Below are 13,103 nucleotides of genomic sequence, written 5' to 3' on the forward strand. Positions count from 1 at the left end.
GGCGGGCTGGGCCGGCTGGGCCGGTTCTGGTGGGCTGCACGGGTGAGGCCAGGTAAGTCCTTCTCTCTCTCTCTTTTATTTTTTTCTTCTGTTTTGTTTTATTTAATTTCGTTTTGCCACTGTTTTGAATTTTAAACAAATTCAAACAATGCCAAAAACTCCCCTGAATAATTTTATTTGGCTAGATGGACTTTTCCAAAAGCTCATAAAATATTTCAGGGGTATTTGAAATTATATTCTAATTATATGAATATAATTCAAATTCAAATAGCTAATGATTTAAATTCAAAGTCCCAAAAATAAATCCTTAAAAATGTTCAATATTTTGGTTGGGACCAGAACCCTTACCAAAAATTATCAAACATTTAAGAAGAGCCTTTTGGAGCAATGAATGAGATTTTAGGGTTTTTGCCCTTCTTTTATTTAGGGTTTTGAGGCTTCTGAATTCCTCAGTTCAGGTTTAAAAAAATTTAAACATGATGCTCAGATGGAAGCAGGCATAGGACAGGCCAGAACTAGGGATGTGACACACCACCTCAGATGTGGCCCCTATAATAGCCATGTCAATCCTGTCATTTTTTGGAATTGCACCTTTTTTATATACATATTCAAACAGGGTATTTCTTACCTTCCTTCTCCTCGAGCTGCTTCTTGGCACGCCCGAGCTCTTGCTCAGACTTCTCGAGGCTCTGCTTCAGCACGTCCACTTCCGCAGTCAGTGCGGCGGACGCTAGCAGAGAAGCCTGCATACGCATATGGACTCCTTTTGTTAGACTCCTGCGAATGCTTTGTCTATTCGGCTTTTCTTCCCGAATGCCCAACAGAGCATCAGGGGCTACTATCTATGCGGTAACATTATTTGAACATTCTTTACTTACCTCAAATCCTGTTAAAAGGCTTGTACAAGCTTCAGTCAGTCCGCTTTTGGCGGACTGAACCTTCTGGATCACCGCACTCATAATAGTGCGGTGCCCCACGTCGATGGAGGCACCTTGGAGCGCCTCCAACATATTGTCCGGCGCCTCCGGTTGGACGGAGGTCACCGGCACGGTAGGCTTGCTCCTCTTGGAAGGAGGTCGCCCGCCGGACTCTGGAACCCTTGAAGATTCCGGAGCTGTGTCCGGCCTTAAGCCGGACTTGGAGCCCTGGGGGGTTTCCTCCCCTTTACTCCTGGAGTCCGGGAGGTCGCCTTGCGGCGCCTCCAAGACCACCTCCTCCCTGCTTGGAACCTGTTGGGACAACACTTTGGTGTCGCCCGTAGGGCGTGGGGAGGAAGCCGTCAGAAGCGAGTTTACCTCCGACGAGTCCAGTGAGCCGCTCGATGACGCGTCGTGCTGGTCTTTGGGTGGGCTGCATAAACACATTTGACATAGGGGAAAGCTGTGCAATAAACAAATACTATGAGTCACTCCGGTATCCGGATACTTACAATTTTGCCAGGGGCTTGGCCCTGGCTGCCACTCCTCTTCGTCGTCGGCGGCGTCGGTGGAGCAGTCCGGAGGAAGGGTTTTCCCCTTCTTGGACCCTCCGGCCTCCTCAGAGAGGGCGGCCTTCCTTTTCTTCTCTCCTCCCGCTGGAGGGGGAGAGGTCTCTTCTTCTTCCTCCTCGTCTTCATGAGAGGAAGGTGCTTTGGGACCGTCGGATGACGAGTCCGACACCTCCTAGCGCCGAGCACTCTTTTGAGTCCCCGTGGCCCTTTTCATGGCCTTCTTCTCTGGCACCACATAGGGCGCCGGAACCAGCAGCTTCACCAAGCGAAGCTTCACCCAATCCTATCAAAGATAAGGGAACTCAGATCCCGCATAGAGTCAAACTATGAAAAACTGATACCCTGTAAAAGGACAAAAACGGCTTACCGCATGAGCGTGATGCTGAGTACTGAATCCGTGATCCTCGGCAGCGGATGCGGGAGCCTCAGCGCCCTTGAAAAGCATCCTCCAGGCATCTTCGTACGTCGTGTCAAAGAGCTTGTTTAGAGTTTGATGCTGCACCGGGTCGAACTCCCATAGGTTGAAGGCCCGTCGTTGACACGGGAGGATCAGGCGGATGAGCATAACCTGGACTACGTTGACAAGCTTGAGCTTCTTGTCCACCAGGGTTTGGATGCATGTTTGGAGTCCGGTCAGCTCTCCTTTTTTACCCCACGACAGGCCGGTCTCCTTCCAGGAGGTGAGCCGCATAGGGGGTCCGGACCGAAACTCGGGGGCTGCGACCCATTCGGGGTCGCACGACTCGGTGATGTAAAACCACCCGGATTGCCACCCCTTCAGGGTCTCCACAAAGGAGCCCTCGAGCCACAGGACGTTGGCCATCTTGCCAACCATGGCACCGCCGCACTCTGCCTGGCTGCCACGCACCACCTTCGGCTTGATGTTGAAGGTCTTTAGCCATAAGCCGAAATGAGGGCGGATGCGGAGGAAAGCCTCGCACACAATGATAAATGCCAAGATGTTGAGGATGAAGTTCGGGGCCAGGTCGTGGAAATCCAGGCCGTAGTAGAACATGAGCCCCCGGACAAATGGATGCAGAGGGAAGCCCAGTCCGCGGAGGAAATGGGGGAGAAATACCACCCTCTCATGGGGCCTAGGAGTGGGGATGAGCTGCCCCTTCTCGGGGTGTCGGTGCGCGATGTCGCTGGCCACGTATCCGGCCTTCCTCAGCTTTTTTATGTGTCCCTCCGTGACGGAGGAGACCATCCACTTGCCCCCTGCTCCGGACATGACTGGAGAAGGTCGAGGTGGTAGTGCGGACTTGGGCGCTGGAGCTCGAGTGTGCAAGAATGGATAGGCAGAGGAGGAAGAAGGCATGGGTGAAAAGGTGGATCCTTATCCCCTTATATGGGTGGACGCGGTTATGTGTCCCCACCAGCCTGGTAAAACTTGCTTATCTCCAAGCATCGTAATCAAAGGCGCGGTTGGGTTACCCACACCCGTATTGATGAGAATCCTGGAATAAAGGGACACGATCTCTGCTTTGACAAGACGTGCAAGGAAACCGCCTCGCATAACGCGCTGAGGTGGGATAATGAAACGATTTGGATAAAGGCTTGGCCGTGGCATGTCACACCACGGAATACGTCAGCAGGTTAGATTTGTGTTAATATTATTATTCTCTCTATGGCAATATGTGGAAACTTATTTTGCAAAGCCGGACACTATCTTTGTGTTCAAGATCTTCTATGAAGTATTTGGAGGAGGAACCCGCCTTGCAATGCCGAAGACAATTTGCGCGCCGGACTCATCATCATTGAAGCCTCGTTCAGGGGCTACTGAGGGAGTCCTGGATTAGGGGGTGTTCAGATAGCCGAACTATACCTTCAAGCCGGACTCCTGGACTATGAAGATACAAGATTGAAGACTCCGTCCCGTGTCCGAAAGGGACTTTCCTTGGCGTGGAAGGCAAGCTTGGCGATACGGATGTTCAGATCTCCTACCATTGTAACCGACTCTATGTAACCCTAACCCTATCCGATGTCTATATAAACCGGAGGGTTTTAGTCCGTAGGACAACATACACATCGACAATCATACCATAGGCTAGCTTCTAGGGTTTAGCCTCTCTGATATCGTGGTAGATCAACTCTTGTACTACCCATATCATCAATATTAATCAAGCAGGACGTAGGGTTTTACCTCCATCGAGAGGGCCCGAACCTGGGTAAAACTTCGTGTCCCCTGCCTCCTGTTACCATCTGGCCTAGACGCATAGTTCGGGACCCCCTACCCGAGATCCGCTGGTTTTGACACCGACAGGAGCTTTCCCATGTAAATAGTTTTATTTCTTTTCTTTTCTTTGGGGTCAGTAGGAGAAGACCATAATTAAATTGTTGAAGTGGCTCTTATATGCATTATTGTTGATTTAACCAAGAGCCCATATTGCCTTGTCTTCTCCAGTTTATTGAATGCTCGCAGATTCCAGCTTAGTCCAATGCACGTACACTCTTATTATTATTCACACCATTCGGTCGTGCAAGTGAAAGGCAATTATGATGATATATGATGGGCTGACTGAGATGAGAAAAGCTGGTATGAACTTGACCTCTTTTGTTTTTGTAAATATGATGAGTCCCTCGTTCTTGATTCAGCTTATTATGAATAAATATGTTTGCAATGACAATTAGAGATCATAGTTGCTTGTGCCATGCTTAATTAGCTATGAGTTATAATGGTTTACCTTGTGTACCAACATGCTATTGAGATGATTATGATGTGGTATGATGGGGTGGTATCCTCCTTTGAATGATTTAAGTGACTTGACTTGGCACATGTTCACGCATGTAGTTGAAACAAAATCAACATAGCCTTCACGATATTTATGTTCATGGTGGATTATATCCTACTCATGCTTGCATCCAATGTTTATTAATTTTAATGCATGTACATGGCTGTTGTCGCTCTCTAGTTGGTCGCTTCCCAGTCTTTTGCTAGCCTTCACTTGTACTAAGCGGGAATACTGCTTGTGCATCCTATCCCTTAAACCCCAAAGTTATTCCAGATGAGTCCACCATACCTTCCTATATGCGGTATATACCTGCCGTTCCAAGTAAATTTGTATGTGCCAAACTCTAAACCTTCAAATAAACATTCTGTTTTGTATGCTCGAATAGCTCATGTATCAACCAAGGCTGTCCTTATCTTCCGTGTTAGGCGGGTTATTCTCAAGAGGAGTGGACTCCGCTCCTCACTCACGAGAAAATGGCTGGTCACCGCGATGCCCAGTCCTATGCTTTATGCAAACTAAATCAAAATTAATTGCAAACAAAACTCCCCCTGAGACCTGATGTATGTTGGAGGCACTCGTTGTTTCGAGAAAGCCATGGATTGATGCTTGTTGGTGGAGGGGGAGTATAAACTTTACCATTCTGTTTGGGAACCGCCTATAATGTGTTTAGCATGGAAGATATCGCCATCTCTTAGTTGTTACATTGACAATGAAAGTATATCGCTCAAAATACAATTTATCTCTATTTCAAAATTGAGCTCTGGCACCTCTACAAATCCCTGCTTCCCTCTGCGAAGGGCCTATCCATTTACTTTTATGTTGAGTCATCACCCTCTTATTAAAAAGCACTAGCTGGAGAGCACAGCTGTCATTTGCATTCATCACTATTAATTTATATTGGGTGACTATGATTGGATCTCTTTTACCATGAATTACAATGTCTAGTCAGTCCTTGATCTTTAAAGGTGCTCTGCATTTATGTTTTGCGGTCTCAGAAAGGGCTAGCAAGATACCATCTTGTTATATCACATTATGATTGTTTTGAGAAAGTGTTGTCATCCGAGATTTATTATTATGACTTTCTAGTTGATTATGCTATTGATATGAGTAATTATGAGACCTGAGAATTATTGCAAATGTGATTAGTTATGATCTATGCTGAAAACTTGAATGCTGGCTTAACATAGTTACAATAACAAGAGCAACCAGAGTTTGTAAAAGTTTTTCTTTCTTTCTTTCAGTTTGTCAACTGAATTGCTTGAGGACAAGCAAGGGTTTAAGCTTGGGGGAATTGATACGTCTCCATCGTATCTACTTTTCCAAACACTTTTGCCCTTGTTTTGGACTCTAACTTGTATGATTTGAATGGAACTAACCCAGACTGACGCTGTTTTCAGCAGAATTGCCATGGTGTTGTTTTATGTGCAGAAAACAAATATTCTCGGAATGACCTGAAACTCCACGGAATATCTTAGAAAAAATAATAAAAAATCCTCGCCAAAGATGAAGACCAGGGGGCCCACACCCTTCTCACGAGGGTGGGGGGCGCCCCCCCCTAGGGCGCACCCCCTACCTCATGGGCCCCCTGGATGCCCTCTGACGCCAACTCCAACTCTATATATTTGCTTTCGGAGAGAAAAAATCAGAGAGAAGAAATCATCACGTTTTACGATACGGAGCCGCCGCCAAGCCCTAAAACCTCTCGGGAGGGCTGATCTGGAGTCCGTTCGGGGCTCCGAAGAGGGGGATTCATCACCGTCGTCATCATCAACCATCCTCCATCACCAATTACATGATGCTCACCGCCGTGCATGAGTAATTCCATTGTAGACTTGCTGGACGGTGATGGGTTGGATGAGATTTTTCATGTAATCGAGTTAGTTTTGGTAGGGTTTGATCCCTAGTATCCATTATGTTCTGAGATTGATGTTGCTATGACTTTGCTATGCTTAATTCTTGTCACTAGGGCCCGAGTGCCATGATTTCAGATCTGAACCTATTATGTTTTCAGGAATATATGTGAGTTCTTGATCCTATCTTGCAAGTCTATAGTCACCTACTATGTGTTATGATCCGGCAACCCCGAAGTGACAATAATCGGGACCACTCCCGGTGATGACCATAGTTTGAGGAGTTCATGTATTCACTATGTGCTAATGCTTTGTTCCGGTTCTCTATCAAAAGGAGGCCTTAATATCCCTTTGTTTCCAATAGGACCCCGCTGCCACGGGAGGGTAGGACAAAAGATGTCATGCAAGTTCTTTTCCATAAGCACGTATGACTATATATGGAATACATGCCTACAGATGAATTGGAGCTAGTTCTGTGTCACCCTATGTTATGACTGTTACATGATGAACCGCATCCGACATAATTATCCATCACTGATCCGGTGCCTACGAGTTTTCCATATACTGGTTTACGCTTATCTACTTTCCTGCTGCTACTGTTACAATCACTACAAAATACCAAAAACATTACTTTTGCTGTCTTTACTTTTGTTGCCGCTACCACCACTATCATATTACTTTGCTACTAAACACTTTGCTGCAGATACTAAGTTTCCACGTGTGGTTGAATTGACAACTCAGCTGCTAATACTTAAGAATATTCTTTGGCTCCCCTTGTGTCGAATCAATAAATTTGGGTTGAATACTCTACCCTCGAAAGCTGTTGCGATCCCTTATACTTGTGGGTTATCAACCGCCACTCAGCTCGTCAACAACCTTAAGCCCGACGGCGGCGAGCACCTCGTTATCAAACACCTCCCCCTCGGCAGGCTCCCCGGTGCTCGCCGTTCCTGGGAGGTGGACGAACAGGTCATCGCTCACCCTCAGGTACCGGCCTGAGCCAGAGGCAGCGGAGGAGGAAGGTTGATCGTCAACCACCTCCTCCTCGGCAGCGACCTTGCTGGCCTCCCCAGCGGGCCCCTTGCCGGCCTCCTCGGCAGCAGCCCTATCGGGTTCCCGGCAGGCCCCTTGGCGGCATCCTCAGCAGTGTCCTTGGTGGCCTCCTCGGCGGCGATCTTCTCGGCCTCTGCCGCGACGTCCTTGGCAACATCCTCGATGATGGTGCCTGCGTCCTCCCGATCCACTGAGGGAGGATCTGGACATCACACTACAAAAATAATACACTTCCGTGATGATACGTGTTTGTCACAGTAGGTCGCCTTTTTTGTCATGCATGTACATCCATGACAAATTTATGAGAGAATCAAGATAGTCATACCTGTGTTGTCGTAGAAGTGTTCCATGACATTACCAAAATTATCATCACGGAAGTGTCCACTTCCATGACGATAAATCGCGCGTCACAGAAGTGCTTTCATCAAGGGTGACCGACACATGGCATCCACCGTAACGGAACACCGTTAAGCTATCGGGTCGGGTTTTGGATCCGATAACCCGTTAACAACCCCGACCAATGGGGATTTTCCACGTGTAAAATCATCATTGGCTGGAGGAAACATGTGTCGGCTCATCGTTGGGACAGATGTCATCCACTCATTGGACAGAAGGCACCTATGATATGTTGACACATGGCACGGCCCAACAGAGGCCCATTCCTGTGAAAAGGCCGGCCCGTTTGACTTGGTCAACAGGTGGCGGGTCGGCCCATGGAAAGCCTGTTAATGGCTTGTTCGCATATAGCCCATTTACAGCCCGCTAATCTGGGCCATCCAATATGATTCCAGCCCGTTTTCACTTCTGGCCCATGTATGGCCCATGACGTCTTTCAGCCCATATAAGGCCCTATGTAACTCTTGGCCTATTAACGGCCCGTGGTGAAACTGGCCCGTAATGAACAGTGTATCACTATATACCCATTAACGGCCCGTTATTCCGTTGGGCCGTTTCCAGCCCATGTTATCTTCCGGCCTTCTCAGAGCCCATTTATTCTTGGGCTCATTTCTAGCATTCGTTTACTTATGGCCCGTTACTGTCATTTTCTGCTAGTGGGCCAAATTCAGCCCGTGGTTACACTCGGCCCGTTTGTGGTCCGTTAATACGTTGGGCCGTTTTTATAGCGTCATCAAATACGGCCTATTAACGATGGCCCGTTACGGTTGGCCCATGAACGGACGATTCCAACTCTAGCCCATTTACGACCATAATACGGCCTATTATTGGCCCATGTTTGGCCAATCGATCATACGGCCCGTACAAGGCCCATTGATGATACGGCCCGTAGAAGGCCCATTGTTTCGACGACCCGTAGAAGGCCTACTATTTCTACGGCCCGTAGAAGGCCCACTGTTTCTACGGCCAGTAGGAGGCCAGTGTCACTACAGTAAATATTAGCCCATGGTTATTGTGGCCTAGTTTTAAAAAATAGGTTATTGCAGCCACTAGTTAACCGCGGGAACTACAATGACTACAAGCAAACAAATAAACAAGACAACAAGGAAATAAATAAGCAAGCAACTAACACTAGGCTATCACGGCTATTACACATATTATATCCACTGGGCATCAAAGTTCGCCACCAGTGCAAATATAGGGAACAAAGCAGCATATCATATACACTGGCCGTCAAAATTGGCCACCAGTGCAAATAAACGCGGCAGCAAAACAAGAGCATAACTGAAACAACTTCAGAGAGCTCAAGAAACGTTATCCTGGGTATCCACCATGCTGGCAATAAGCTTAGCAAGCTGATTAGCTTTGTCCTGTTTGGCGCTAAAATCCTCCAACGCTTGCTGTTGCACCAGAAAGTATGCATCTGAATGCTCCAGGGACTTCCGCGGTCCTTCCGCTTCTTGTCGCAGCACAGCTGAACGATGTCTTTCAGCTTGTAGTTGAGACTCAAGAAACCGAACTGATTCAGACAGTGAGTTTGAATAGCTTGTGCAAGCGGTAGTGGCCAGTAACTCCAACACTAAACCAAGACAGGATGTGTCACTATCCTGAACCTTATCTGCATTACTTCCTTTACCGTTGCTTAATAAGGCACTCTTCCCCAATATTCTGTCAGCATTCTAAAAGAAGAAACAAGCGGACACATAACAAGTTTAGCATGTACTAGTATATGAAACTCATTTCGGTGAACCAGTTCATTAGTAAGGTGGACAGGATTAAACTACCAAGTCTTCTATTTCCATGTACTAGTACATAATAAAAGCATCAAACAAACATATATCTATGTCCTATGGTAACAATGGAATCTTAAATTAGAACAGTTGTTTTTCAGGTTTAGGCACTTGTTCTACATGAACATAGTACAGTAAGACGCAAGAATATAATACTTAAAAATAGAAAATGAGCTCATGGACCTTACCACATTCTTGGTTCGAGACCAGTACAGAACAAGGCGTTCCCAGTCATCGTCCAGTAAATGTGTCTTAGGAGAACGTAAGGGAATTTGATGAGTTCCTTTGCCGGTGAAGTAGGTTTTCTTCAAGTAATTCCGATACTGCCACCAAGCATTCTTGAAGATAGCAGAGGTATTAGCACAGGTTACCTCATCCCGAGTTTCCAAATCGGTCCTTCTCTATAGAGAAAAATGGGGAAATTTGTTGCATTATAACCATCGTGGAGGTAGGATGTATGGGACGAAGCAAAATAATTGCCATGAATAACATTACTTACACATAACTCCTGGACAAACACCTGCAACTGGCATTTTCCTTCATCTTCAGTATAATATTTCCAAGATGGGAAGATACGCACATACGATTTAACAACATCAAATGCGATTGATGCTAAACTACGACTAGCTGGTTGTGCTTCCACCACAGGAATAGGCGTACTAACAGGTGGAGTTGGGGTTCGCCATGATAGTACTGGCCCTTTGGGCACTGGAGCTGCCTTACTAACTGCTCTTGTTTGGGAGCTCTGTGGTGGAGATGGTGCTGTGTCAACAGGAACTGGGTTACTATCGGCTGGGGTTTGGGTTAGATTGGGTGAAGCTGGTTCTCTGTCCATCGTAGTAGGGGTACAATTTGCGAGAGTTTGGGTTATGTGTGGTAGGGCTGGTTCTTGTGCATGTACAACGGGGGTGATATCTCCACCAAGAGGTAGCACTGTTTTATTTGAAGATCGTGTTTTTAGTCCGCTAGATATTGGCATCACCCGCTCCAATTCAAATGGCTGATAAACAGGAAACATAGTTGAATGTACAGACATTGTATGAGAGACAGATGCAATAGATAGTGTGGAAAAAGAGGGCATGAAATAGTTGACATGTATATTGTTTAACTAAAACGGATGGCATGACATAATTTCACATATATGATGTCTATCTAAACTGGATAGCATAGCATAACATAATTCAAAGATATGATGAATAACTAAACAGGATCGCATGACATAATTCACCTACATGTTATCTAAGTAATCAGGATCGCATCATTTAATTCACATATGTGATTTATATGCTAAATAGAGGGCATTTGATATGATGTCTGAGCTAAGAACATGGTGTTGAATATTGTGTATATGATGTCTAAACTATGCAATGCAAGACACCGTATGCATGATATGAGAAGTATAACCGTGCCAAGCTAGAGCATACACCTCAGTGGGGGAATAGGACTGGTAATCTGTCTTTGAATCCATCTCTGAGGAGCTATCGGGACCCAACAAGAGATCTGCTTCGACAGGTAGCACTGTCTTCTCTGAAGGCCTTGTTTCCACTCTAGATTTTTCCATCTCCACCCAAATGGCTGATTCACAGGAAGAGTAGTTTAATGTACAAACATTGTCGACAAATGGAAATGTAAAGAAGAAAAGGATGGGCAAGATATCATTCAAATATATGATGCCTGGTTAAACAGGATGGCATTGCACATTTCACATATATTATGGCTGGCTAAAAGACATGAGACTGCATAATTCCCATATATGATATAGAAACTAAACAGGTGGCATTACAAAACATGTCTAAACTAAGCAGATGACATATATGATGTCAAAAGTAGGCACTGCAAGGCAACATATGCATGATATGACTAACATCGTCATGCCAAGGTAGAGCAAACACCTTGGGGGTAAATATGAGTGGTCAGCGGCATCCGAATCCGCCTCAGAACAGATATCTTCCTCTGGATTACAATCTGGAGAGGGGTGGGGAGGGTTTGCCATTGAGCCCACCATGGAGTGATGTCTGCATGACATTGTATTGTCGTGCAAAACTCTTCTCTTTTTCTCTACATGTTCAGCATGACTGTGTACAATATCTGACATGCATACGAAAAAAATATGGTGAGATTATGTAAGGAGAGCATGCAAAAATTTAGAGTGATGGTAACAACCAGTGGATCAATGTTTTTCCGTTGAACCAAAATAGCCCTAATGGATCCACGTGAATGTATAGTAATAAGTGATGCAACAAGTGTACAACCTCTTTGTCGTAGCCGTGTTGACCTCAGCATCATTGGGTTGGTCGCTGAAGCAGTTGAGGCAGAGGTGGTTGTCGGAGGTCTGGAGGAAGATCTGAGGAATCTGTAGACGGTGTCCAGGGCACTGCTCTATTGTGATGGATCGTTCTGTCATTGGAGCAGCTCCGGTGAGCCGTAAGACGTCAAGGCTCAAGCAGCACAAGACAGACATCGTCAATCTCAAGTGGGATTCTAATAGCATCTCCAATAGATGATGTAAAATGGATGTAAAATTAACATCACCAAAAACCACATGACTACAACAGATGAGGTAAAAACTGTTGACTCTGAACTTAACCGTCGAAACTGAAATTTACTGTGGAATCTGAATGCTACTGTCGAAACTGAACGCAATGGTAGCAGAGAGGCACTTGACATGTAGTTTAGGGAGGGCTGCAGTTCATCTTCAACCTGCACCCCCCTGAGTCGTCAGCCACCACCGGCCCCAGCGCCACCTCGCCGCCCCGAAACAACTCGCCACCGCCACCCCGGCCCGCCCTCTAGGCCCCCCGCCCCCACCCTGAACCCTAAGATAGATAGTGGGGTACCTCTCCGTCGAGCCCCCGTCCCCGCTGCGGGTGGTTCTTCCTTAACTCCGGCGAGCCCCCCAACCCCTGAAAATCGACTGACCCAAAAGTCGATTCATTCGACTGAAGTGTGGCTTAATCGGAGCAGAGCAGCAATACGAGCGAGGGGGAGTGCAGCAGCAGCAGCTGGGCGAGCGAGCAAGAGCCGGAGCAGCAGCAGATCCCGCTGGTATGGACGTCGCCGCCGAAAGGGCCTCGCACTAGGGGAGATCCACCGTGGAGATGTCGCCCGCGGCGCCAGCTTCAAGGTAGCCGCTCCATTGGGGTGCGGGATGGAGCACCGTCGGCGCCAGGAGGTCGAGTTAAGGAGAAGGTGCGATACGATGAGTGTACAACCTCTTTGGTGGTGCCGAGTAGGCCTCGGCTTCGTCCGAGGAGTCGGTGAGGATGCTGCGGTTCCGAAGGAGCAGGTTAAGGCGGCGCTGTGGGGATGGAGCAGTCGCGATAGACGAGGCGATCGTCGGAGCAGCTCCTTGGAGGTGGAGGACGGGGCGGCTGAACCGGCGGGACGATGAGATGGACGACGGATCCTCATCCGGGGAGGTGGACGAGGGACGTCGAGGTGTTATGGTGGATGACGTCGTCGGGGAAGAGGCTCCGGCTGGGCAGCGGTGACGTGGCGGACGGAGGAGGATGGGGTTTCGCGGCTAGAGTGGAGAGGTTATGGCGGCCTGGGATTTCTAATGGTGAAAAGGGGGCGATGGGAGGGGGTGAAGCATGACTTAGGAACGCGCTTGTCCAAAATGTAGGGTGTGTTACAAAAGTACCCCCCACCGATTTGAACTAGCGGCCCTTTCGGCTCAGGGTTAGAAGGGGGATTTCGCGTGTCGGGATTTGGCAGCTGGAGGGAGTTTTCGCGTGCGTTGTAATTTCGGGATAGCAAGGCGCGGGTTGTGAAGGTGCCAGTTTTGGGAGCA

The sequence above is a fragment of the Triticum dicoccoides genome, chromosome 6A (assembly GCF_002162155.2).
Source record: "Triticum dicoccoides isolate Atlit2015 ecotype Zavitan chromosome 6A, WEW_v2.0, whole genome shotgun sequence".
Lineage (NCBI taxonomy): Eukaryota > Viridiplantae > Streptophyta > Magnoliopsida > Poales > Poaceae > Triticum > Triticum dicoccoides.